Source organism: Hipposideros armiger, unplaced genomic scaffold (genome assembly GCF_001890085.2).
Source record: "Hipposideros armiger isolate ML-2016 unplaced genomic scaffold, ASM189008v1 scaffold_852, whole genome shotgun sequence".
Taxonomy (NCBI): Eukaryota; Metazoa; Chordata; class Mammalia; order Chiroptera; family Hipposideridae; genus Hipposideros; species Hipposideros armiger.
In genome coordinates, this window is record NW_017732202.1 from 568,331 (window position 1) to 594,631 (window position 26,301).

The 26,301-nt window shown below is 36.8% G+C and overlaps 1 long non-coding RNA gene across 1 annotated transcript in view; it reads left to right on the forward strand.

Annotated features, from left to right (window-relative positions):
• Window positions 1-351: 351 nt before the first annotated feature.
• The window catches only part of LOC109374647 (uncharacterized), a 49,940-nt gene continuing 23,990 nt past the window's right edge, over window positions 352-26,301 (forward strand). Inside the window, exon 1 of the long non-coding RNA XR_002122425.1 lies at window positions 352-422. This is a non-coding gene — a long non-coding RNA (uncharacterized LOC109374647). The remainder of the gene's footprint in view (window positions 423-26,301) is intronic.

Here is a 26,301-nt window from a genome sequence, read left to right on the forward strand (position 1 = left end):
TCCCGTTGGCTGTCAGAGCCAGCTGACCTGGGGATCCATCCCTTGGTTGGGCAGCTGCAAAAGCTGAGGCAGAGATGTGTGTGCAAGCTCCTTCCAGGCAGAAGCTGGTCACTTGGAGTAGGCTGCAAGGAGACAGCCGGGGAGGTGGTCACCAGTTTTCCCATGACTCCTGGGAGGATGACAGCAGGCCCCAAGATATGTGCTAAGTTATACACCTTAGCCCTTGAGCAGCAGCTTTCAAAGTATGCCGATGGACCCCTTTCAGGAAAAAACTGTGAAATGGGCGATTTTGCCTCTTCCACCTGCACTGAGCCCTGGAGGAAGTAGCTGGAGTCAGTGTTTACGTGCCTGGAAACAATTTCTCCTTTTCTGCTATATCATCTTGTGGGTCTCAACGATGCAGGAATCACTGGCTTTCAGAGGTAGGTGTTTTGGGAACCTGTCGCTTTTGAGTGTCTTGAAAGTTGGGGTCCTAAATTCAGGTCCAAACCCCTCACTCCTCTGAAGGAGCTGGGAGTTGGGCGTTTCCTCCAGATCTTTTGGCACTGGGAGATACTGTGGGTTTTGATGCAAGTGTGTCTCAGCCTCTCCTCCCTGTTTGCATGTGGGTATTTTCTTATTCGCCCCATGTGTAGGAGTCACTCAGCTAGTTTCTGGATTTCTCTCAGAGGCAATTGCTCCACGTATTACTGTACATTGGTGTGTGCATGGGAGGAGGGGGATTCTGGAGCCTTCTACAGTGCTGAGTTGGTGGACCTCCCTTCCACTCCTTCACTCTTTTTCATTTCCTCTCTTATGACCCTGGTCTAAGCTACCGTTGCTTTACTTTTTTAAAAAAAAGTCAGGTTTATTAAGATAATTTACATCTAGGAACATTTTCATGTTCAGTTCTATAGTTTGAGGAGTTTGGGCAAATATAAACAGCTGTGTAACCACCAGCACAATTGAGATTCAGAACATTTCCATCATCCCCCAAAGTTCTCTCTTTGTGGTCAATCCCATTACCCCTCCCAGCCAGCGGTAATATCTGTTCTGTTTCCGTTCTTATAGTTTTAACTTTTAAAGGTTCTCATATAAGTATAATCTTAAAGTACGGACCCTTTGGTGATTAGTTTGTCATTGAGCATAATGACTCTGAGATTCATCTATGTTGGCACATGTGTCGGTAGCTTATTCTTTGTTAGAGCTAAATAATGCTACATTTTGTGGATATACAATAATTTTTTAAATCTCTTTTCCAATTATTAGATATCTGGGTTATTTCCAGGGTTTGGCTATTATGAAAAGAAGGTGCTGTAAGCATTCCATACAGTCCTTTGTATGGGCAAATGTTTTCTTTTAAGCAAATATCTGGAAGTACAATAGATCTGTATGTGTATATTGAATGCTACAAGAAACTGCTAAACTCTTTTCAAAGTTGCTGTACCATTTTGCACTCCCATCAGCAATATGCAAGTGTTCCAGTTGCTTTGCATTTTTGCCAACACTTGGCCTTTTCAGTTTTTTAAGTGTTAGCAAATACAGTAGATGTATAGTAATATCTCACTGTTTATTTTTGTGTTTTTTTTAAGATGTTTTTGTTTTAATTTGAGAATTGGGGAGGGGAACAAGTGTTGGGAACTTGGGGAAGGGGAAGGGGAACATTGTGTTTTTCCAGGACCCATCAGCTCCAAGTCAAGTTGTTGTCCTTCAATCTTAGTTATAAAGGACGCAAGCTCAGCTCCAAATGGGCGACCCTGTTGCTCAGAGCTCGCGCTCTTAACCAACTGAGTCATTTGGCCGGACCCTCACTGTGCTTTTTACTAGTACCTAATGATGCTGAGGAATTTTTCAAGTGCTTATTTTACCAACTGTATTTCTTCTTTTATGAAGTAAGTGTTAAAATTTTTTGTCAAATTTTTAAAATATTGTTATTTGTCTTTTTATTGTTTTGTAAGAATTCTTTATATATTCTGAATCAGTTCTTTTAAGATCTAGGTGTTTTGCTAACAGTCTTTGGTTTCTCTCATTTCCTAATAGCGTCTTTCAAAGAGTAATTTTTGATTTTGGTGAAGTCTAATTTATCAAATTTGCTATAGCTCATGCTTCTTCGTTGTTGTAGTCCTCTAAAAAGACTTTGACTAACTTCAGGCCACAAATGTTTTCTTCCTAGAAGTTTTATAGTTTTAGATCTTTTGCATATGGTACGAGGTAATGCTAGATATTAATTTCTTTCTATAAGAAGTTCATCTTTTTTTTCAGGCTATAGCTTTCCCCACTGTATCAGAATTGTCCCTGTTTGGTAGCAGCTGATAAGGTTTTAATATCTAAACTTATTTATATCATCCTGATCCCACTATTTTTTGCTTCTATGGTAAGCCCAGGCCAGGAATGCCATGTTAACTTCCCTCTAGACATTATAAGCAACTAATTTTGGATGTTGTTGATTCATCAATGTGGCTTGGATGCAATGTAACTGCATGGTGAGCCAAACCATTGTCATATGACCAATGAATAATGAAGCAAGATGGTCCTGGCAACATAGCAAGAAATTAGATCCAGATGATGTATTCACCCCCTTCTCTTGAAAACTCATGGTAAGCGATATCAGAAACACTTTCACAACCTTCCCTGTGGAAGGTAGTGTCCATAGTTTTCATAATGTTATATGAAAACGTTCCGCTTTCCATTTGGCAGCATCCACCTTTATCAGAACTATAAGATACAAAATAACAAAAAAATGCATAATGGCTACTTTTTCATATGTTTGTTGGTTTGGTTTATTTTTTAATATGCCAATGCAGATTTCATGATGGTATATACAGAATTTAGTCTGAGTGTTAGAGTTTTCAGAAGACTGACAGTGAAGTGCCCCTCTGGCTGGAAGCATATTTGGGTTCCTGGTTCCTCTTCCTACAGATTTTCTCTCTTTAAATTCTGCCCTTACTCCACATGAAGCCTAAAGATTTTATTTAGATTGCACCTACTTGCGTAGACATATCTACCCTAGGGAAGTTTCACTCTTTTAACCTTCTATTCACCACTCCTGTTCCTTTTTTTGGGGGGCTTTTAATTTGTATGAATTCCAAATTACTATGTATTCTGATAGAAGCACTACTAATTACACAAAGTATCTTAATAAAGAATAGAAATGCCGTTTAGAACATCCTCCTTATGGTATTCAAATACCTAGCAGCTTAAAAATAACATTAAGGCACTTTTCTTCCCAAACTATTATGCCATGCTGTTAAAACTCTTGCTGCTTGATGTTTTCTTAATGTCGAGCAAGCTTTAGGTTCAAGGGAATATGGAGAGTTCTTAATCCTTCAGATGCCTCAGATCCTTCTTAAATTGGACCAGTTAGGGAAGTCTAAGCAAACATATTAACTTGCTGCTGAGGTTTTAAAAGAAGTCACCAGAGTTACGCTAAAAACAGAGTATGTAAATAAAGTAATAAAGTTGCCTTTCTTGATATTGACACTCCTCAAGTTTGTTACTAAATCCTAATTTTGTGTTTCCTTGTTTATATTACTATAGTAAATTGCATTAATTACCTCGATTCCTTCCCCTCCTCATATCTACACCCTTTGCTATGTGGCTTTGCAATTTTCCAATTAAGAGACAAAGTATTTTCCTTGCCTCTTGAGTCTGAGTTCACGCATGTGACTAGCTTTGTCCAATGGGATGTCAATAAATGTGATACAAGTGGAGATTTGAAGAAACACTTCTGAGATTGAGTTTATTTTCTTGTGCTTCAGCTATTGCCATAAAATTGCAGGCCCAGACTAGCCTGCTGGTCCCAGGATGAGGGTGAGGGACACGTGAACCAGGCTCAAGTTGACCAGGCAAAGATCAGCCTGGATTAGTTCACCCCAACATGATATTCAGACTCATGTGTGAACCCAGCATAGATAAGCTGAAATGTACAGATACGTGACAGATATTACTGTTGTGTAATCACTGAGGTTTATTACACAAGTGTTTTTAGGACAGAACCTGATACAATTACCAACCCGGTTAAAAACCTTTTGAGGACAGGGCCTTTGTTTTACTGGTTTTGTCTAGCAGTCAGCAGGGGCTTATTTAATGCATATGGGATGGCTTCATTAATGAAGATCAATTGAAAATTATTTCTCTCAATTTATCTGTTATGGTGAGAGAACACCCTAATAGCCACAATTGAATGCCTCGAAAATCTTATATCAGAGGCCAGTTCAGTGAACTAATCTGTAATTAACCATCACATTTTTTTTTCTCCCAAGATCTTCAGGGATAATTTCCTTGAGCCTCTCCTAATCCTCTGACATGGTTAGTGTTTAATAACTCTTAATGATAAGAACTTCTGCTGATGAGGTTAAATAGCCATCAATGAATGATCTTCAGACAATAAACAAGTCCTGAATGGAATTTTTTTTTACACCCCAGTTCAACATAGGAAGTAGCATTTTTATCTCAAGCCAGTGCTAGAGCAAATTGAGCAGTGAGCCACTTTAAATCTCACCTCTTGTTTCTTTTCCAAAATAAAATCTTTATTATCTTCCCTATTAAACACTCTTCTTAAAAATTGATCTAAATGGCAGCTGCATGAGGAATTGCAGGTAGTATTGTCTGTCATGAGGAGAGTTGCATGTTAACATTCTTTCATTTTCTTCACTCAGTTAATCCTGCTGAGTGACCACTGTACCCATCACCACAAAGAAGTGTTGGGGGTGTAATGGTGACCAAGGCAAATATGGTTTCTTCCCTCATTGAGCTCGTGATGCGGAGGTGGGAGTATGTGGGAAGACACAGACACTGAACAGGAGTAGTACATGTTTAAAAAGAGAAGCAAAGTGAACGTTGGACTGTATGGCAAGAATTGATAACTTAGTTTCCAGGGGCAAGGAATTCTGGAGAAACGATATTTACATTTGAGGAAAAATGTTCAAGTTGGTCCAAAAAATATGGGAAAATAATTTCGGGAGGGAGAAACTGTATATATAAAGGTCCTGAGGAGAAGTAAATCATAGTTTGTTCCAGGATTGAAAAGCATTCAGGCTTGCTGGAGTGAAAAGAAAGAGGAGATGATCCTTGATGATGATACTTTGAACAGTGTTCAAAGTTGTGTTTGTGAAAAGAGTGTGTAAGAGTCGTATTTTAATTACCTGCAATGCTGGTTAAAGAAGCCAATTCTGGAACTTCCTCCTGTACTACATGGTCAGAATCTCCGATCAGAGCCTCTGATCTGCATTTCAACAGGCTTATCCGGCAACTCTTATGCCCCCTAAATTTTGAGAACCACTAGCCTAAAGGAATAAAGCTCCAAGGAGGAAGACTCAGGTATCAATAGTAGGTGAAGGATAAATATATTGGGTGGAACGCAGAGGGTTCCTGGAGCTCTTAAAGTAATAGCACATGGGCCAGGACCTACTAATTTTTTGCCGGTAGAATAGCTGATTTTCGTTCAGTAGGAACACTGGGTCATGCTGAGTAGGCCCAATAGCCCTGAAATCTTCCTTTTGAAAACTTATACTCAATGTGGAAATATAAAATAATTTTAAAACCAATTTAACTCTAATTTATATATCACAATAACTCTGGAGAAGCACCCGAAATATAACAATTAGCATGGGTGTTCTTTTAATAGACCCCGCACCTGACCAACTTACTGGTCTTGCTAACTCTGCCCAATCTTTCTGCCCACAGGACACAGATGATTGTGGAAATAGGCTCTTAAGGATAAGCAGCACACTTTATGAGTTTTATTCATAACATGAATCAGTTGTAGTTATTTTCCAACTTGTTGATGCCACTTGTTTCTTGTTTTGTAATGATAAAATTTAGTTAAATATTAAATAAACACGAGGTAAAATTTTTAAAAGAGTTGTTTCTATGAAGACTAAATTTGATGATGCTTTGGAAAGTTTTGAAAAATCTCATTAACACTGCTTTCAAATTAAGTGCAGGTGAGAAAACAGAAAAGATTGGGAAAAATCAGAAAAACCTAGATAGATTCTGCTTTGGATTGCTTAATATATGTTGTTAAGTTCTTATTTCACACATACAAAACAAACAAACAAACAAAATAATGTCACTTGTTGAGGATGTGTATAGATGTGTTTGTGCAAAAGCATACCAAATGATCTTGATTCTATATTCAAAGTTTGGCAAATAAATGGGTATATTTCTTAATATGTTAAAATATATGTGTATCATTTTTTATGATTCCCAGTTTTAACCTGCTTTTTTGATGAAACAAGTAATTGTGGGTTCCAGTCATATCCAATAAGAAGACTTTTATTCTAGGAAGAATATGGGGATTAGTACTCTAACACTTTGGAAAGTTGTTTACTATCTGAGTATAAGGTGGGTACATGAACAACTCCACTCCCCTGAGAATAGAACTGAGCTAATATATGGTAGTGAAAATCCTTATAGTGTAAAAAGCACTGTACATATGTTATATATTATTTTTTTGGTGACAATAAAAAGTGTTGTAAAACAGGAATCTTTATTCTTATAGAGAGTGTATAATATTATTTGTTCCTTTGGTTTATTAATCATACAATGCAAAACTAGGAGCATATTTATTTCTGTCTGGAGAACCCCATGATTATGGATACTTTTGAGAAGGGATTTCTTGCTCTGTGTTTTACTCTCTGATCATAATGGCAGGTATAGCAAGAACAGGGAACTTTCAAAAACTGCTCCCTCTACACTCATCGTCCTAAAGACCCCAATTCAAACAAGAAGGGTTTCTTTTCTGACTAGGCCAGGGTCTCTCTCACAGCCCACTCTAGCCTGAGAAAGACATGTCAGCTAGAGGTGCTTGTAACTTAAGAATGCCAACAAGAATAATATATTTCGATTCAACTTTTATCAAATGCAACTAAAGAACCTTGATGAACATATTGTTTAAAGGGCAAAAGTAGCCTCCAGTTCTAAGGGGTGAGGGAAAGAGAGGTGATCATAAGTTCTGGGTTTTGTTTTCCAGGAATAAGGTCCTTCCAATGGTGTACATTTACTAACTTCTCTGTGTCTCATTTATTTGGAAAGAATTCATACAATAAAAATTACCTCAAGAATTCTTAGAAATGGAGCACATGAAATACACAATCAAAGGTTACTCTTCTTACTATATTTTTTTTGTGACTGGTCTGGCAGTCATTGTGTAGCTTTGTGGCCATTCATATGATCTCCTAGATTCTCTCACTATCAGGGTTTCTATTCTTAACCACTACCACTTTAAGCAGCATGTTTATTGGCAGTTCTAAATGACAAATGGACATGTGCTAAGAACTTGCGTGTGCATCAGATGTGTGATCTGAGTTTTCGAAATATCCCACAGTAAACAAATAAATGTACATTCAGAGAATATATGCAATGCTACATTTAAGGTATCTGTGCACATTTTGTTTAGCATTACAAATTGACTGTCTAACAGAATTAGGTAGAGAAAATATATATCAGGTCCATGATGCCTTGTGAATAATTGACTAGCCACACAGGTGCATAAGATTTTGGGGGAGATTTCCTTCTTTTTGTGCGGACAATGTGCTATTAAAAGATTGTGGGGGGAAAAGTTCAGGGATTCCTTGTCATTTTATGCATAGCTTATCATATAGCCAAAGTTTTTGTTAAATTCCTTGCCATTTTTGTGAAGTTATTTATCACTAAAAGTAGAATTTTATAATTTATTCTAATGGTAATTGTTATGTTTTAAATGAAATTGGCTATATTCTGTCCTGGGGATGCTGGCACAGCACAGCACTCTAGCTATCCTCTCTTAAAGTATTTTGCTTGTAGCATTTGTCACAATTGTCATATAATAACTCATATAATCTCCTACTAGATTATAAATTTAGCAGTCAAGGTTCACGGCAAAAGTTAAACTCCTACTATGTCCCCAGCACAAAGTAGGTGATCAATGCGTGGTTTTTGAATTAAAGAATATATGGGCAAAAGGGAATAGTAGAAAATCCTATGCTTCCTTCACTCATTCTTCTCTTGGCTTTTCTCGGGATGTTGTGACTAGCAGGGACTCTACCAGGAGACAAAAGGGACCCAGGTACTGAGCTCCTCTCCCCACTTCTAAACCCCTGTTCAGTTTGTAATGCCTCCCCCTTTGGCTCTGGGTGTCAGGTATCTTGCCTTTGTGGACCTATACAGATGGGGACATAATTTATTCTGAGACTAACGAAGGTTTTAGTGCACTGCCAAAAACTCGCTTCCTTCGCACATGGCCAAGGTCACCCTCCCACCACTATTCACATAATACACATGAAGACCCATTCATCGAGAACATATATTATGGAAAACTATACTATTTCAAGTGCATCCTTCACCTTCTGAAGTTGACCTCAGAGAGAAAAATTGGGTACTTCATATAATTCTCTTGAGTACCACTGTCAGGGACAGAGCATGGAGTAATTGGAGTACAACCCTAGCAGAGTTTTATATTTCAATGTTGTTTTTTTCTCATTATATCAACATAATAACTCACCACATACAGCATAACTATAAAATAAATTGTTAGAAATATATATATACATATTTGTCATATAATATATATGACAAATGTGTGTGTGTATATATATATATCATACTAAGTCTGGGGGAGGTACAGAGCAACAGGGACTACAGGAAATGGTGAAAATAGATAAAAGTGAGCATTGACCACTATTTAAGGAAGTGCATTCATGTAAAAATTATTTTGTAATAATAAAAATAATATTAAACACTAGTGAAGACAGTAATCCAGTATGATGGAATGTGGGCACCATAATACCTGATAATTCAAAAATTAAAGCAAAAAACCCCACAAAACCTCCTAGTAGGATATAAATGCTAAATGTTAAATAAGATAAAGAAAATTTCATGATTATGATTTGGTGATTCAAACAATATAATTCATATGAGATAGTAAAGGATCAAGAAAGTAGTTGTGGCCAATTATTATTTTAAAGTCAACCAATGTCTGGATCCTTACCTAGGCCACACTACCTCAACTATTGCATTGCAATAACTTTTGAAATGACCTTCCCACTTTCTATTATCTACCACTTGTTCATCAGTCTCCTTTCCTGACTGCCGCTAAGTTGCTTTCTGGTTCGTGCGCTCATATCTTGTAAGGCCCCATTTAATGTCAACGGTTTTCCATGAGGCCCTCTCTGATAACTGGCTAGATGTGATGTCTCCTTCCTCTAAACTGCCATAGAACTTGATCAGCACCTCTCTTATTTATGACTCTTAGAGCTTCCTACTTTGTATTTTGGTGACTGGTGCATTTCCTTAATTGTCCATAAACTTCTGAGGGTGAAATTTCTCTTTGACTGTACACTCCACAGAGCATAATATCCAACATTCAGCAAAAGCTCAATTGGTAAATGTAGACAGGACATGATTTTTCAAGAAAATGTTTTGTACATGAGATGCCAGAGAACATCCATCTTTCCCTCTCCTCCCCAGTTTTCCTTCTCTGCTTTTCTAAGCTCGGCTCAGGGGCCACTGAAGACTTAGCTCCCTATGAGGTTTTCCATGACCCCCAAGTTCACAGTTGTCTCTTCTCTGACACAAACCCATGTATTTGACATCTGAACTGTTTGAGTCACTATGTCAGGCATTCTGATACTCATCGTGTGCTACCTCATGTGGTAGGTCACCATTTTTATGCTTATCAACCCCTCTCATTCAAGATTGTCAACTCCTGGAAAACAGGGATCGGATTTTACTTATTTAGTGTTTATTGTCATTTAATACTGCTTCTATATTTAGTAGTTATTGTCAGCTCCCAAACAGTGTTTCACATCTATTCCATCTCTTTTGTTCTTGAGGTATCCTAAGCATCTAGAACACTCTAGCATATAGTACGTACTCAATAAATATTTGTTGAATGTGTCTGAGTAAATGATTAGTAAAATTGATTTCTAGTAACTCTGAGTGAAACGTCGACTCTTTTGGCATCAGCTTCCAGGAGCTGATTTCTGGGCTGTGAAAAGTAGAAAGTAGTGTGTAGTCCAGGCAGGGCTATGCAGCAAACAAGTGGATTAACTGGACTATTGATACAGGCACAGTTCTCCATGATCCTCATTTCACTTTATCTTTGGCGTACTTTCTTTAGGAGCCACGGGCCAGGTCAGAGGGGCCTGTACTTGGAAATATCCAGTCATTAATAATGTAGATCAATTGTGCTGTTTCCCTTATAGCCACATAATTTTTTTTTTGGCAGTCCACAGGTAGCCACAATGCGTCTCCTTCAGAAGTTTCCATATTCACGTGATAATTTCCAAAATATAGTTTAGTCACCTTGAATTAAGGTGGATAACTTTGTCCTCCTTTCCTCATAATTAATAATCATATGATAATTCACCTAAACATGGAGGTATTGGTTAAGCTAGAGGGTTTTGAGTTCTTGTAGCCAAATGTAGTGGTATTTAGTCACATGAAGATTTAGCTTAGAATACTGGTCTGTGTTTCTCTTTTTGCTGTTGGAACCCTTACCTCGCAGTCATTCCTTCCTTCCTTTCCTTCCCTCCACTACTTGCTGACAATATAATGGGGAACAAGTAAGAAATACTTCTAGTCCTAATGCAAATTACACTTTTAAAGGACATTCAGATGTTAAAATACTGATTTTTACTATTTTAGTTGCAACTGTTATAAATGTGGCAAAGAAGTGCAGAGAATTATGAAATCTCAAAGGAATCTTTCCTGGTTTGGTGGGAAGGAGCAGTGGGGTTTGGAAGACTGGAAAGTATTTTCTGGGAAAATGGTGTTAAGGTCTAGTCCTGAAGAACTAGTAGGAATAAGCAAGGAAAGGGGGAGGAGAAGAGAGGGAAGGAAGTGTTCCAGGAAGAAGGAAACAGACTTGTGGCCTTGAATAGCAACTGCTTTTCTCCCTTGGATTAAAAATGAAATTTGGCCCCTTTGTAGAAAAGTGAGACTTTTATGTAACTAATACCATGAAATATATTTTGGAAAAAATATATATGTATTATTGATTATATATGATTATTACTGCAGCTACTCCTAGTGAATAATATCCTTTGGTCAAAGGGAATGAAAAATTATCTGTAACTGTTATATGTGCACTCTTTTTGCCCATAAACCTAAGCAAGTCTAGTATATTAAAATTTATCTAAGTCACAACTGTCTGATTATTGGCATTTTTTGTGCAATAAAATCACAAAGGATATTTTTATTTCTCTCAATTCAGCGGTCAGGTTAAAAAAGCTCCCCAATAGAAGGCTGTATTAATCTTTTGTCCTGGCACTTTCAGTAGCATTCATTTACTTCATCTTCTATATGTAAGGGAGAGGAGGCATGTGACTTTGTAGGTGTAGAGCGGGACATGAGAGAGCGTGGGTCTTTCTTCACTCTGAAGGGAGAACTATCAGGCCAAATCCTCTGATTTCCCTTTTGGGTATGTGGATAAAAATGATCAACTTTCGGGAAATAGCATCTAAATCAGTCTGCTTTAAAATGTTGCAGGATTTCTCATTGCCTTAGAAGTTCTGAAACTGTACTAAACATCAGAATCACCTAGAGGGCTCTTGGAATCATGGATTACTGGGCCTGTCCCAGAATTTTTAATTCAGTGGTTCTGAGAATGGGAGCATACAATGAGAATCCTGGTCTATGGAATAAAGACAAATTCTTATTAGTCCCTAAAACCCAACATAACCTGAAAGGCACAGAAGTCACTGTGAGCTCTGGAATCAAAACTCTTGGGTTCAGAGTTCTGCCACTTACTATGTGGTCATGACCAAATTATTTCATTTGTAAAATTGGGATAATAATGTCTCTCTGTCTTAGGGTTGTTATGAATACTATATGAGATAGTACATTATAATACACTAAAAATAATGCATCCTACTATGGTAAGCATCAGATGAATATCAGCTATTGTTGTTGTTGTTGTTGTTGTTATTATTATTATTATTATCATCTCTTCAATCTCTTTTTAGGTTGAATATCTTTGTTCCAACCATACCAGGCTTATTCTAAACCATAGTTGCATCATAGTTTTTGCCTCCTTGAAACATCTTCAAATGTCCAGGTTTACAATCCAGTCTCTACCCTTTCCCTATATCATTCTCATCTTCATCTAATTAACTTCTACTTATTCTTGAAATCTCAGCTTTTATGTCATTTTTCCAGGGAAGCCCAGACCAACCAGTTTCATGTTCTTCACCATCGAAACACTGTTTTCTATATACTTGTTGTTCATATCTGTCTTTTCTACATGGACTATACACTCATCTGGTCATTGGTGCAGCCCCATGCCGAGTAGTTCCTTAATAAGTATATGTTAACTGCGTGAATAAATCATCACTCATGCTGTCCCTTGGGACTCTAGCCTGGGCTCACAAAGAAAGCCTTGTGGCAAGATCTTGCCCTTTCACAGGAAAAATATGCCAAGACTGGAGATTTCAATTTTATTTTTTGCTGCTGTTGTTCCACACTGAGGAGAGAGAGAGAACTGAGCAACAACTGATAGCCAGCACCTTTGGTGAATTTCTGAATATCAGAGTCATATGTCAGGTCATATTGTGTTAATATAGGAATTTCAACTTATTTTTTATTTAGGTACGTCATTCTACTGTTGCTTAAATTCTTAAAAAAATGGTAAGGCTAAGGACTCTAGGAAGCATATACCACCATAGTAGTGTTTCTAGGAGTTTGGTGTGGTTCTTTCGTATAAGCAACATAGCACAGTAGTTAAAAGCATGGATTCAGAAATACAATACTGCTTGTATGACTTACTTGCTAATGGCTTTAGCCAAGATCCTTTTCTTTCTGAGATCAGATTCTTTCTCTGTAAAATGGGCATAATAGTAATTGCCAAATAGAATTATGACAATTGAGATAAAGTATGTAAAGTACATAGCACTTATTTTTAAGAAACAAAGGAGAAAGATTTTAGATACTTGATGCTTTATGAAATAGCAATTATGGATGCCTTCTTACGGAGATTCAGTCAAAAGCTAATAGTATATATAACTCTGCATTTACTTGGTTTTGTGAAAAGAGAAAAAATTCCAGCATTTGATGAGAGGGGAAGTGAAACTGGTAACCAAACAGAGTGATGTAATATATAGGAAACCTCCATAAAATGTCCACTCAGAATTACTTGGGTATCTTCAAGTGTAAAGCATATAGGATCACTTAAGAGTTTGATTAGTGGAAAATTTGGGCTGTTCTGGTCTTTCATGAACTAGCATAATATTTTGTAATCCTGTTTCCACATCTACCTGTGGTGCAGGATGCTGGGCTGGTGATCAGAGCAATCACCTATTTTATATCAGCTTTCTGCTATTATCCTTTTATCCTGGGGCAGATGGTCAGGTAGGTGAGATGACTTCTGTGGGTTAAGCAGGACAAGTTCTAGTGAAGCTGGAACACTTAGAGCACTTCCTGGGCGTCTCTAACCCACTTCTCTCCAGGCTATGCTAGCAGCTTTTTCACATACCATCATCATTGAACTTCTGGTATTAAATGATAATTGCCCATTTCAGTTGTCTGTCCCCCTTGCAGGCTGTCATCTCCTTGAGGACAGCAATTATGTGTTATTCATACAAGTATCCACAAGTGCTTGGTATGGTACCTGGTACAGAGCGGGGCCTGCATTGTTGAACTTAACTGCAATTGAATTGAACTGAATGCTCCAAAATTCATAAGGTGAAACCTACTAAAGAACTATCAAAGTTGTCTTTGAGATAGTCAGAACTTGAAAATCAGCCATTCTGACCATATGACCATAAGATAGGAGATCATGGCACGACGCATTAAGAAAGGTTCAAATACAAGTGTGTGCATTTTAGAGGAAGCTATTGTTTTCTCCAGGGAGAAATGATTTGATATCTGCTTCCCCCACTTGCCACCATTTAGTTGCTAGAACTATAATAAGTTGAAGAAGGTAAAACAAAAAAACAAAAAACAGAAAAACCCTTAAGAATCAGAGTATATGGATCAACTTCAACTGCCAAATTCATGGGTACCGAGAGTCTTCATAATATACACATAGCCTAAGTTAGTAGAAGTTCTAGATGCTAGTCAATAATTTAAGAGGACAACAATGTGACAAGATGGGATTCTAAATAATGACATTTCTAAAATGCCATTGAGGTGGAAGTCACACATTTTCTTTAATATTAGTCATCTGATAGTCTCAGCAGACAAGCCTTGACAGAGTCTTTAAATTCCAAGGATTACACCTCTCTTCAGAAGGGAACCTCAAATTGCACGACTAGGGGCCAACCACCATATAATTTCTTTTGGTGCTTTACATTATCTTCACTGAAACTCAGCACAGAGTGGTTTCCCTAATAGCAGAAGGCTGTAATCCAAAGAAGAGTCATAAATTCAGCTTCTCGTTTTTCAAGATTGTGTGAAACTACGCCTTTTATCCATTTTGGGTTAATAAGAGGAACCAAACCAAAAAGGAATTTCAGTTTTCTCTGTAGGTTGAGTCATTGTGAATTTCCTCCTCTATATCACAAAGGGAGCTATTAGAGGCTGACTTTTTCCACCCTTCAAGTTAAAGTGACTTCTCTTTAAAATAAATCAATTAAAATTCTGTCACTGTATACCTCTCTAAGTTCCTTCCTCCTTCAAATACATTCTGTACACAAACTCAAATGGATTAATATTTTATATCTAATTAAAAATAACTGCAAAAAAGTGTCATGTCACAATGGACATACATCAACAATGTATTTCAACGTGAACTCTAGGGAAGAAAGATCTCAAATTATGACATGAATATTCAATGAGTCTATGAATCTTTTAATCACAAGTTAAGTTTCAGAAAGGAGGATACGTACTCGCACAAATAAGAAAATAAACAAATAAAATGAAATTCTATGCTATTGTCAAAGCCACAGAATGCCGTTTATTCTTTCTGGTTTTGTATCTACACAACCTAAACATCTAATTGAAAAAGTAAAAAATGCAATTCAATTATTTTACCCTTATTATTTAGCAATTTTTAGAAATTTTCCTCCATCGAAGAGACAGAAGTTATTAGTTACTTAAATATATGCAATTTTATATAAAAGTTCTAAATGAGAGAACTATTTGTGATTAAAAATAAGATTATTTTCCAAAACAATTTCTGAAGAAAATTATCTATTTATGCCCAATAATAATACAAAAATGAGTCGTCACTTGTTTGGAGAGAAATGGACATTTTTCTAACTTGTAAATTGAAATATATATATATATATATATATTCAACTTACAAATTTGGAATAGCACATATTTAATGCCTAGAAATGCCATCAAAAAGGAGTACATTTTAGATTAATAGAACAGAAATCATAGGAAATTATCATCCTAGATACTGTGGCCTCAAAAATAGCTTTGGTTTACAAATCAGCATTGAGCCAATTTCTCCTTGGTAGACTCTTGGAAAGAAAGAATAGGTAGGTTTGGGTTTTATGGTTTCTGATAGTGATCTGGACAACAAAGCTATTTGGTAAAATCTCCAGAAAAAAACAATAGGGTTTCTTTTCATAGGACCTGAAAAGGCCTCCAAGAGAACATAAAAACTTGATTTTCCTTTCTATAGCCAATATATATGATATTCTGTATAAAATGACACCAAAACTCAGTTAAAAGCCATGGTTTTAATAAAGAAAGTTTGGATTCTGATCTATTTCATAAAATACCAGTCTTACCCAAGTATCTGTAATTTATACAATGAAATACAGAAATGAATTCAGTCTAAAAATAAGTGGCCATGAAGCTTATGTCAAGAGTAGCCTGGTTACCCTTACAAAGCTTCACAGAAAGGTTGGCATTCAATTAACAAAAAACTGTCTTTGCTTACTCTTATTCACATCAACATGTAATGTTTCCAAAGACTGGAATGTTTGCCTCTGCTTTGCAGACTACAGTTCATTAAATATAAACTGTAGATCAAATAATCTCACTTAGAACACTTCTGCTTTAATTTAATGGGAGTGCTCTCAAAGTAAAGGATATTCATAATGAAACATCCTGCATCTATACAGATTAACTTATGCATTTAGAATGTAGCTATTGGTCCACTAAAAATTTCATTCATGAGATAGTTTGTCTATGTTAGATGTTTTATTGTCCTGTACTTATGGGCATAATGATACAGAATTTCAAAAAAGGATGTCAAGTTAAAGTATCCCAAGGTATTTAAACAAATGACTATGTACAGGGTAGCGTCATAGCTTAGATAATAGTAGTTATATTGGTTTTATTTTTTTGTAAAAAAAATATGTGTGAAGTGTTTGAGTATTATCTGTGCCAGAATTGAATAGGAGATGGCAAAAGATCAGATCCATCTACCTGCATGAACCACTTGGGTTCTTATTCACATACCGGGTATGAAATAGAAGAAATGTTACCTCTTCAAAAAGGACTGGCATGTCTATCACTTCATAGAAAGGGCAACATGAAATAGTGCATAAGGGTTTAGATAGGCAGCTAAATACAGGATAAAAAATAGAAGCAAAATGGTTTTTGTACTCTCTAGTTGGTCTCAATTTGCATAGTTGCAATCATGTCAAACAAAGGCCTTCCCCCATGGATTTACATTCCATGGTCAAGAACTGACAAAATAGAATATAAACCACAGACAATTGGTTTGGTTTGGAGGAAAGAGAGGCAAGATGAGGTAAGAGGGGGTGCTATTGTTAAAAACAAACAAAAAAGTCTTCTGAAGTGAGTGGATGTTTCACTGTTAGAGGTTCTCATACCATTAGGCAGGGAGAATTATTATATTCTAATGTTTTGAAAAGTTATTTGGTTGGCAGCTGTAATTCCTAACAACTCTATCAAATATACTCTTTTGAAAATCATTTTGGCCAAGTCATCGTTTGGGTATACTGGTGTTTTCCATCTAACTTCTGGGTGGATAGGGGTTCCCCATGACCTGTGGAGTCCAGGACTGGGGAGTAGCTATGGCATCTGTGCAAGAAAAGAGTTTCCATTGAGTGAAGAAAGTAGTGTGAGGAACCAAAACCCTTTACTATACCAAAGAAGGGAATTATACTAATGTATTTGTCAAAATAGATAGGAAGACATCCAAGTTATATGCTTTTAATCATTTTAACTGACAACAGTCAAAATTCCAATAAAATAAACCTTAAGAGTACAATTTATACAACATATTTAAGTGACCTTGAATTTTTTTAAACTCCAACTTATCATGAACAAACCCATACTGGGTTCCTGTGCAATGCATCAACTAAAAAAATAAGCAACATAATAAAATTAAATTAAATCTCAATTTACCAAAACATTAACATACTAACAATTACCAACTTTGTTAAGTCATAGTGTAAAGACAAAAAGAATAAAGCACTAGAATCACTACCAATATAATTGAAGTTAAAATGCTATTTTCTGCATTTTTTTAGAGAAAATAACAAGTTGTTTACTTTAATGCAGTGACATTTTATTTTGTGATTAATTTTAAAATAACATTGTAAAAACTACAAACTCATTTTAATTTGACAAGCATTTGGTAATTAATTTTCAAACAATGCTATGGGAACCCAGAAAGCACTCTTCTTTGACATGTATTTTATAATTTATTTTAAAACAATGCTGCACAAATCTGCAAAGGCATAATTCATTTGGGAGTTCATTAATTATGCAAATGAGTTGCAATTAACAAATCTGTTCCAAGGATGACATTTGCATAATAATGAACTTCATGTTTGAGACATTATTTAATAAGATACCTTTGTGCATTTTGAAACAAAACGCATCTTATGAATACTATATGATGAGATAGGATTGGAAATGGACATCTAGTCAATGATATTCAAAACTCTACCCAGAAAAATGTTAAAATAAGTGGGATTATATATAATTCAAATAATAAATATGGATATTCTTTTTAAAGCACAAAGGTTTTGATTAATCTCAGCTTCCCTAAATAGCATAAAATTTTAATTTACATTTATAAAGACCAATATACAAATTAGGTTTAAGCAAAATGGAACAAGTAAAACTATAAACATCAATTTAATATTTCAAATTAAGGTAGATCATACACTACATGCGTGAATCTCAAAACATGCACTTTTCGAAAGGAAGGAAAAGATAGCATTGAGTCAAAAGACTCCTCATTTTTCCGGGGTTATGTCAAGATAACCATGAAACTCAGTTGACATTTATTTATTCAGTAATCGTTTATTGAGCACATACAGTGGGCTAAACTATACTCAAGGTAGGGCAAACACAATGAAGAGTAAAATGTATGTCTACTTTCAAATGTTATGAAGCCTAACAAGGGACAAAGACATATAAACACTAAAATTCAATGGAAGTTATAAGAGAGAAATGCGAAATGTTATAGGATTGCAGAGGATAAGAATAACTCAGTTTGGTGGAATTCAGGAAAGTATCAAAGATAAGGGATGAACTATTTTGAAGGATGGGAAGAAGTTGGGTAAGAAGGTGAGCGTATTGGAGAAAAAGGAAACCATGTATACAAAGCCATGAGATAGGGAAGGATAGAGTTGTGTTTAAGAACGTGAAAAGAAGGTCATCGACTTGAAGCACAGGATGTGGGTTGGGGGATTAAATGCTTTTGGAACAAGACTGGCAAGAGTCTTAGAGATCCAGTTTAAAATTGTAGAAGGACGATGAAAAGGGTGTTATACTACATGGGTTTGACAGGGGGAGAGCGATGCATAATTTTCTCTGCAGCTGATCAGTAATGGTGTCTTGAATGACTGGTGATGTTTGACTTGAGCATAGGGTGAGGGCAGGTGAGTTTATGAGCCAAGTATTTGCCATTCCAAATCGATGTGACTCTGTGATGACTGCAAGATCTTATGAATCTATTATATGTTTTTTTCAAACAGTTCTTTACTTGCGCTTTTAGCCTCTCCAGTCACATTTCAGTTTGAAACCAAGGGTCCCTCAGGGATTACTCCATGTACCAAATTTCTGCAGCGAGAGAGGTCCTCCAAACCCACTCTTGTCTATCCTTCACTTAACTAACCTCTACCCACCCTTCAAAACTATATACTCATGGCTTGGAAATTTAAGTAAATAAATCGTCAAATGGATGATACTGCAAAAGACAGTATCCCAACCAGCCAAGCAAACAGCTACAGCCCTTGGATCCCCTTAGTATCCCTTACTTGGTTTTATTCCAGAATCTTATGACAATGGTGAAAAGAAACAAAAGGAAGTGTTTGCAATCCTAAAATTTTAGAGCCCTCTAGCTCAGAGACATGTTTTGTTCTTGTTTTGTTTATTTTATTTTGTTTGCATTTAGTATAAAGTTACCCATTTCCTTGAGCTTCAATTGATTTTAATAAACTTTTTTTTTCCTTTTATAGTATACTCCTGCTGACAGTCAGCAAGTCTTGTCACCTATCCCACAAAAGCAAAACTAGGGACGTGAATATTTATTCCTTCTTGGCCATCCAACATCCATTCTCCATTCTTATCATTCTGCCCTTTGGGGAATTGTCTTTCTCCATTGTGTGCAGTTCTGGGGGAAAGGGGGGTGCTAAGCTGGGTACTTTTCCTTATATTCTTTTCACTGGATTCCATTAGGCCTTGAACTAAATTCGGTCAATAAACCTTTCTTTCCCTGGTCAGAGTGTTGCAAAGGTAGAAGAAATGGTGAGATTTCACTTCCTTTTGTGGACAGGCTTGCTCCAAACCTGGTTCACTAGTTACCTCTCAAATCCTATGAGTTACCCATATCCTTTCATCAAATTCTCTTTCAGCTGTCATTACTGAAGAGCTCTGACTAAAGCAATATAGAATTACAACATGGTAATTTTCCCCTTCCCTCCAAATAAGGTTTCTTTTGGGTCAGAAATAAACATTACTTCTAAAAGGGTATAAGAAAGCCATCTAAGGAAAATGCTACTTAGAACAAATGAAGTATAAACAAAGGCCTCCAGGTAAAGACTCTACATGGTCAGTAATATTTTCTAATAATGGAATTCATTGATTCCTGGTCACTGGGAGCAGAGGTTGAAAGCCTTTTAGAAGCTTACAGAGATACAGAGAATTCAACTCTGTCTGCTCCCTCTATCTTTACATTATCTTCCCAAACTAGCTTTACCCCCTGCCTTCAAGAGGAATAGACAAGCCTGTATTATGGCATCTCAAAAGTAGGAATGGGTAACTTGGCCAGATAGCCATAATCCTAATAATGTAAACAGATATACTCCATATCAGCCACAAGACCTTGAAGATCAGGGCCATTATGTCTGCCCAGGACAAGTAGCTAGCTAAAAATGACTTCCAGCTTTCTCTGAAATGCGCCAGATTGAAAGTGTAAAAATTACTTTTTTTTTCTTTTAATTATAGAAGTGTAGTAACTGCATTGACTATGACCATTAAAGTAGCAATTATGTTTGTTTATATTTGATTTTGGCAGGAATTATGTAGTTTTTTTATACAATATATTTCAGAATGAAAACTTCTGTCAAGCACCTCGATACTTTGAAATATTTGGATACTGGTTATTGTGATGAAATGATACAGAGAATTGTCGAGAGAGAGAAAAGCATTGTTGAGCAAAGAAAAATATTATCAGGGCAAATACTGTCCTCATATAGGTTATATTAAATAGTATAGGTAGAAGGTAGAAGGAAACTCCTTAATACCCATGTATTTGCTTATGATGCCATAAAACTTTAGTCAGACTTTGAAATTCTTTGTTTATTTATGTTTCACAAATCCTCATAAAGCATTCCCTAAATACTCAGGATGTTGTCAGCACTGTTCTCTCTACATGCCCACAAACAATGGGGCAATGACCTTCCATTTCCCTGGCAAGGATATCAGCCATAATCTATTCTGAAAGATTTCCTTCTCATGTCCCTTCTCCCTTTTGAAATCTAGATGCCAAAAATGGTTAGTCTCTTGGAGTTAAACCAGGCTGCTGTCAGCAGGAATTTTAAAGTTGATATCTGAGAGCTTCATGGAACACAAGCATTTTCTCTGGTTTGACTTTATCTGCAGATGAGGCCAAAGGAGGTTTAGACTTAACCGTTACTAGATGCAAGTTGATTACAAAATAATAATAATTTGACTAACGTGCAGTGCCTGATTATTTATACCAGCAATTCTCATCTCTAGCTGGGACCTCTGAGATTTGCTGGGGTTTTTTTTTTGTTTTTTTTCCCTGACATCCTGACTGATAGAAAGGACTTACCCAATTGTAATGGTCTAGTGTTGTATGTATATTTTGATGGTTTTCAATGCCAAATAAAAAGCAGCAACAATAGCAAAAAGCAAAACAACCATGCAGCAGAAACTATTGTTTTCTATAGCATTATTAATTATTTTATATTAAACAAAACAATGAGAGCATGCCCTCTTACACTTCACAGTTGGAAGACAAAATAGCTCTGAAGGGATTTTATGTTTCAGGCATCTTCATACAGCTTTCCAGGGTTGCTTCAGTGTCAGTACGTGCCGTTACCGCCTTACCCAAGCAGACCCTGGATAGAACTCTGGAAGACAAATGCTTAGTTGTTGGTAGGTTTTCTACAGTGATATGATACTTTACGTGTCACTGAGCACTGCCCATTTGGCCTCTACTCTCCCCTTCCCCACCACTTAAGGCTAGTAGTGTTGAGTGTGAGGAGCTATTTTGCTAAGCTCGTAGCCCCATGGGGTTCTGTGATTAAATCTGTTAAATGGAACTAGGAATCAATACATGCACATTCGAGCCTGTGGAGTTCCCACCTTATATCAAAGGGGTATCAATGATAAAGGAATAAAAGATGAAAACATACTATTCTCAGGAAAGAAAAATGCTTAGAAGATGGCTTGTTCCTTCACGGGGAGGCAGTATAACTTCATGATTCAGGCCATTGACTTTGGTCCAGGGTACAACTCCCAGCTTTATAATTTAGAGGTGGCTTCTTAACCTCCTCAGTTTCCTTATTCATGAAACAGAGATAATAGCACCTACTCTTCAGGATTGTTTTGAGAGAGATATATATCTTCAAACACTGACTGACATAGTTTTTATTAAACGGTAATATCATTATTATCATTATGTCCTGTCACAAGCAATCCTGTATATAATGAGAAACTGAAGATACTACAGCCCCTTCCCAATAACAATAGATCTAAAATAAAACTCCTCTTATCACCTTCTATTAGATCCATGTAATGGAAAAAAAACCCCCAAAACTGTTAATATTAGTGGCTTAGAAATGTAAGTTTTTTTCTCTTAGAAGAAATCTGGAGTTAGATGGTCTAGGGTGGTGTGACAGCAAGATGATCATGAGGAATCTATGATCCTCTTATTTTTTGGCTCCCATTCCATCCCTAAGTGTACCTCGTAATTCCAGATGGCAACCAGAGCTCCACTCACCACATCTGCAGTTCAAACATCAGAAAGAAAAGAATGAAAAGTTAAATACTCCTACTTAATCAACTCCCTTTAAGCAGCCTACCCAGAAGTCTGTTTCATCTCATGGGCCAGAACTTAAGTCATTTGGCCACACTAACTCTAAGAGAGGAAGAAAATTGTCGTCTTTAGGTTGCTTGTAATTTTACCCCAAATAAAAATGTATTCCTGAGGAAGAGGGAGAGAATGGGTCTTAGATGGCATCTAGCAGGTTCTGGTCCTTCTTCACTGTTGGTCGGGAGGGTAAGAAGTTTTATCTGAGCATAGATGCATAACCTTGAACTACTGAAGAGTTGATGCTGGGCCCAAATGATCCTGGGCCTCAGGCTTCATCTACATGCCAACCACTTTTATTGACTTAATCCAGGAAAGAAAGGGTTATAGAGGAATGTCCATAATACAAAGCAGAGAACCAGAATTGTACACTTTATAAATCAATGACCCTTTTGTACTCTTTAGCCATTTCATGATGGGTTTTCTCTATATTGCTCAGAGCATTTGGCCTTGTTGACCCTTGACAAGTTATAAATTAGCCCATTCATCCTAAAGAGAAAAAGTGATATCTACTTTAATGTAGTATATTCATATAATTTTTATTTGAAATGTAATGATTTTTCAGAGGAATGTGTTTATGCATGCAATGATATCATCGGTTTATTCAGAGTATCTATAGACTTATGAATGCATGTTAACTGATATAGTTGCAAAATACTTCCCATAATCATTTTTCCCCTAAATATTCCCCAGTGCTGATAATTGAGCATGATTTTTGTTGTTGTTTGCTTGTTGTTTGGGTTTTTTTTTGCTAAATCTAACAAAGATGATGTTGCTTCATTTAGATTCCAACATATAATCTGAAAACAGGCTTAAATTTTAGCTTTTTCCTAGTGGATATTTGGGATCAGAAAGAAGTGGTAAATGTTCTTTTTTTACTTAATTATCAATAAGGACTTTAACTTCTTATTATTTTTATTTGGCATATATAAATATCTACAAACTATCTTTTGAGAAAGAATTGATTCAATATTTTTACTTCAAATATATTATAAAAATGATTTATAAAAGATGAAGAACAATATACATACCCTTAGCTACTTCTGGTTATAATATGTTGGAAAACATTACATTCATTTCATAGCAATGCAATTAGAGCTGAAACTATGAATCTGAATGAAATTAAAAAAAAAACTATTAGGCTATTTCTACAAAGAACTTGGAGGAATCATGTTGACTATTTGTATCTAAAGATCCAGGGAAAAATCATCTTCCTTCAATGGAAATCAGATTAAGGGGAAAACATGAACAAAAGAGCAATTGACATGGGGAAGAAAAACCATAAAGGATGACTAGACTGTGGGTTCAGAAGTCAAAGGCCTTCACCGAACACAGGTCCCTTTGCTTCCCGAGACTCCACCACCCTAAGTTTCCCCCACAAAGGGCTGTTCTCTGATTGCATCACCACTCACTCTTCTGTGACTCCATTTGCTTCCTCTGAAACTTAGTCTGACCTCCATTTCAAAAGGGAAAACATTTAGCTCCCCAGAATCTTTCTGAACCTAGGTCAATTGGCTAGAAATTCTCCAGGGAATTTTTTTGACTTAAGAGTGCACATATTCTGGAAAATCCCACTACATGCTAAGAAAACCATTTAAAGTGTCAAAATTCAATGAAGAGTGATATTGTCAGATACTTGGAGACAGGTGGAATATTTTCTGGGTTCTGGGACACCTAACTCCCTACCCTTTATAAACTACATGTAATCAATAAAATTTCAGTGGAAACTGGAAAAGTGGAGCTTGATAATTTCGGTAATACTAACTCAGGTTAGAGTTTGGGCCAAAATGAAACTTTTTCTAATGAGGAAAGCCATATCCCTCATGTACCAAAGGCTGTTTTCAAAAGCCAGAGGACTAACACTATTAAACAGACCATCTAGGACAGCTGTACAAGTTCAACAGTGAAATAATTAGACATTCCATACTGCTGCCATTTGATATGAGGTGCTCAGACAAGGTCGCTAAGGCAGTGAAACAAGGGTTGGTAACACAATAAGAAAAAAAAAATAGTGTGAATGGAATGAGTAATACTGAATGGAATTAAGGTTCTGCATTTGCTTCACCAAAGAAAATCCCAGACCTAAATAAAGTAAGACTTGGAATGTTAGAAAGCTTTCAGAGATGGGAACATGTGTGAGGTGGCCAAATGGGTCATTGTTTCTAAAAATGATGTGTCCAAGATGACAGCAAACTTGTTTTGCAGACAACTGGCATTCATTTATGTGATTGCTCCCATAGTTCCTTCTTTCTTGGTTTGTCCAGAACTCTTATGTTCTATTCTGACAAGGCTGGAGAGGAATTCATATGTCTTGCCAAACTGAAGACTATGACCTTTTGGGGTATTTTGTATTTTATGAATATGATTTTCATTTGTTCAATGTTACTGTAATATTTAGGGCAGAAAAGAGAAACAGGTCAGATTGAACATTTCATTCAGTAGGCAGTTCAGAAACCTCAGAACTCAGAGGCTATAAATAGCTGACTGTTAATGAGCTCTTTTTAAGTTTGAAAGGTTAATTTAATACTTGTACATTTTAGTTATTTTTCCTTTCTCAATGTTCCTTAAAACGGAGTCTTCCCAATTACATGTTCTTTTGATAAGTATATGTTAGATTTTGTTTTGTTCTTGTTTGGCTTATTGGCTTCACAGAGATAGTTGGAAATGGCACTCCCTCTTTTCCAGAGACTGATTTCTGGGAAGCTTACATGTTGTCGTCCCCCACGGCCTTGCAGTCCCCTCACTCCTACACTTACCCCAGCCAGCTGCTTTTTGTGTCCCTTTCTTAACTAAAGGTTTTGCCATTTACACAAAGCTAGGGGTCATCCTCTATCATATCTATTTTACCCTAACGTGCAATCAATCACCCAACCTTGATAGTTCTGCAGAGATGTCTTCAAAATCCATTGCTTCTTCTTTCTCAGCATTTCTCTATAAGGCTATTGAAATAACTGTCTCACTGGCCTTCTTCCATGCTTCTGCGCTCCCTCTCTCCTCCCCCTTTCACACCCCTGGCTCCATACTACTCACCATTGTGGGCAATGCCTGTTTCTCCGCCTAAAAGCTCCCACTCATTCTCAGTTGCCTGCAGGGTAAACTCCACATGCACTAACTAGTATGGCACCAAGGCCACTTCTTGTCCTACTTCGGTTCATCTTTCCAGCCTCATCTCCTGCCACCTTCTCCCATGCCCTCTGTTTCTAGCCACTGGCCATCTCACTATTTCCAAAAACTGTGCCCTTTCCCTACTCTATATCTCTATACATGCAGACCTTAAGCCTTGAAAGCCTTTCCTCACTCTTTCAGCCAGGCTCCCCCGCCACCCCCCCCTTTTTTCTTTTTACCAAAACCTAGCCCACATACTTCTTTACTATGATACCTTTCCCTGAAACACCAGGTAGAGTGTGCTGCTCCCTGAAGTCAGTTGAAACCAATACTATAGCATGTGCTGTGTACTGTTGGAAAGATCTTTCTACATGGCAGCCTCTGAACACTCTGTGAGCTCTATGATAGCAAAACTGTGTTATATTCATCTCCTTATCCCTACCTACAAGCATAAGACCTGGCACAAACAGGAGCTCAGGAAGAGCTTGTTTACCAAATGATTCTGGAAGGCAGGCATTTCAGAAGATTGCCCTAAGCTTTAAGAAGAGCAACTCTTCCATCAGCATTCTCCAAGGAAACCCTACACACAGGCAATGATTTTTAGCAGGAAGGAAGTTCTGCATAAACTCAACAAATAGAGCCACGATGGCAAGATCATACATGGCAATATGCCCTGCTACCATCCATCCATCCACCCATGCATCATTTATCCATCCATCCATCCATGCATTCATCCATGCATCCATGCATCATTTATCCATCCATCCAGCCAGCCATCATCCATGCATCCATCCATCCAT